This window comes from Monopterus albus, unplaced genomic scaffold (genome assembly GCF_001952655.1).
Source record: "Monopterus albus unplaced genomic scaffold, M_albus_1.0 scaffold1938.1, whole genome shotgun sequence".
Lineage (NCBI taxonomy): Eukaryota > Metazoa > Chordata > Actinopteri > Synbranchiformes > Synbranchidae > Monopterus > Monopterus albus.
Window position 1 is genome coordinate 1 of NW_018129813.1, and position 2618 is coordinate 2618.

The following is a 2618-nucleotide window of genomic DNA, read 5'->3' on the forward strand; positions in this document are numbered from 1 at the left end:
CTTTGTGGAGGTCTGTTTTGGCTTTTATGTGACAGGTTTGGTTTCTGTTTACCAGTGTCATAAAAGCCTACTTTGATTAGTATTTTTTTTATTGCAACATGAGTAACAACACATTTACAGGACAAAGGACATAACACAGAATATTAGACAACAGACATTAACAAAGGAGACAGAGGGATTATTAAATTGTGTGTGTGAAAGTGTGTAGTGTGGGTGTATCCCACTCTATGCAGACTGATATTCAGTACAGTAAAATTAAAATTAAAAAACAAAATTCAGATATTTCAGTATCTTTACCTTCCGGGCTCCGTCAGACAGAAAGCTGCTATGTGTTCTCCAGAGGCCAGTTTGGGCAGATACTTCTGCTTCTGGGCTTCACTTCCCGCTATCAGAATCCCCTGAAACACCAAGCAGCTGTTAGTAACTGGTACTGTAATCAAAGACTAAAACGTTTCCACAGGGTAACAGCTCCCTCCAGATCAAAGACTAAAATGTTTCCACAGGGTAACAGCTCCCTCCAGTTTGTCCACATAACAGACATAATGAGCTGAATGTTTCATGAACAGCTCTGTTATATTATTTTACTTTCACCTTCAGTGCAAGAGCTTGATGTGTTGCCAGTGTTACTGCGATAGAGCCATCTAATGAGATGATCTCTGCCAGTCGCGCATACATGGTGTTGGACAATCCGAGACCGCCTGGGATGGAAAATAAACACATAGAGACACAGCCTTCAATTTGTTTTATATATCACAGCAGGACTAAAACTACACTTCCAGTGATCTTACCATACTCCTCAGGAATCATGATTCCAAACAGCCCAAGCTCCTTCAGCCCATTCAAAGTCTCTGGAGGGATTTTGGCTTCTCTGTCAATCTTTGCTGAGTCAACTGAAATCATTGGGGGGAAAAACTTAAATTGTCAATTCATCCAATTTCTCAGAAGCAACAAATAGTAAGATTATAATTTATGTACAACAGTGCACACTGCAGGCTACTAATAGCATTTGTAGTTTTACTTTAACACTTATGTCCACCAGATCTCCTCTCTCACCTTCTTCACTGAAGAATTTTTCCACCGGTGCAACAAGCTGCTTGAGCTCCTGCAGTTCTTCATTTCCAATCTCTGGATAAGGGAAGACCTCTGCCTTGAGCAGAAATAGACGATTTTAGAAAATACATAGTCAGCTTCAGCTGCAGGTAAGGTCTTCGTTTTACACTTGGGGGCAATTAAGGACATGTTTGGAGTTTAATGATTGTTTTGGATTTAAAGATATCTTCTTGTGTTAATATGAACTACAGTGGGGCAAATAAGTATTTGATACACCACCGATTTTTCACGTTTTCCCACTTACAAAAAATAGACAGATCTGTAATTTTCATCGTAAGTACACCTCAACTGTGAGAGACAGAATCTACAAAAAAAAAATCCAGAAAATCACATTGTTAGATTTTTAAATAATTTATTTCAATTTTATTTCATGAAATAAGTATTTGATACAATAGAAAAATAGAACTTAATATTTGGTACCGAAACCTTTGTTTACAATTATAGAGGTCAGATGTTTCCTGTAGCTCTTGACCAGGTTTGCACACACTGCAGCAGGGATTTTGGCCCACTCCTCCATACAGGTCTTCTCCAGATCTTTCAGGTTTTGGTGCTGTCGCTGGGCAACATGGAGTTTCAGCTCCCTCCATATATTTTCTGTTGGGTTCAAGTCTGGAGACTGGTTAGGCCACTCCAGGACCTTGAAATGCTTCTTACGGAGCCACTCCTTAGTCGCCCTGGTTGTGTGTTTGGGGTCATTGTCATGCTGGAAGACCCAGCCACGACCCATCTTCAATGCTCTTACTGAGGGAAGGAGGTTGTTGCCCAAAATCTCACGATACATGGCCCCATCCATCCTCTCCTCAATACAGGGCAGTCGTCCTGTCCCCTTAGAAGAAAAGCACCCCCAAAGCATGACGTTTCCACCTTGATGCTTCACGGTTGGGATTGTACTCAGTCAGTAATAATGAGCAGATTTCAGGTTTGAACATTGATTTCTCAGACTGATGGTGGCTATGTGTCACTCTCCATCTCATACTTCTTGTGAATTGATGTGTGGGGGAAAAACAAAGGTTTGTTGTTTGCCACTGACAGGAGAGGCTCTGACACAAAGCAGCCTCCTGGAGGCTGACGGGGAAAACGGAGATAGTATGGTCACCATGACAACAACTGTGGAATCCATGAATCTTCATCATGCTATGCTGAGATCACCAGGTAGGTGTTTGCACATGTATAACACAAAATATACACAAAAGCAAAGAATTCTACAGTACAGCAGCTTTGGAGTAATCATGGATCTTTCATGAATCTCGCTCAGTCTGAGCGAGATTGACAGTCGTCTTGCATTTCTTCCATTGTCTAATAATTGCGCCAACAGTTGTTGCCTTCTCACCAAGCTGTTTGCTTATTGTCCTGTAGCCCATCCCAGCCTTGTCTTTAGACAGCTCTTTGGTCTTGCCCATAGTGGAGAAGTTGGAGTCTGATAGATTGAGCGTGTGGACAGGTGTCTTTTATACAGGTAACAAATTCACACAGGTGCAATGAATACAGGAAATGAGTGGAGGATAGGA

General features: G+C 41.4%; 1 long non-coding RNA gene across 1 annotated transcript; it reads right to left on the reverse strand.

Moving 5' to 3' along the window:
- Positions 1 to 303: 303 nt before the first annotated feature.
- Positions 304 to 1158, reverse strand: LOC109953903 (uncharacterized). Its single transcript, XR_002273996.1, has 4 exons — positions 1054 to 1158; positions 789 to 890; positions 592 to 698; positions 304 to 398 (listed from the first exon to the last, which is right to left on the reverse strand). It is a non-coding gene; the product is annotated as an uncharacterized LOC109953903 (long non-coding RNA).
- Positions 1159 to 2618: the final 1460 nt, after the last annotated feature.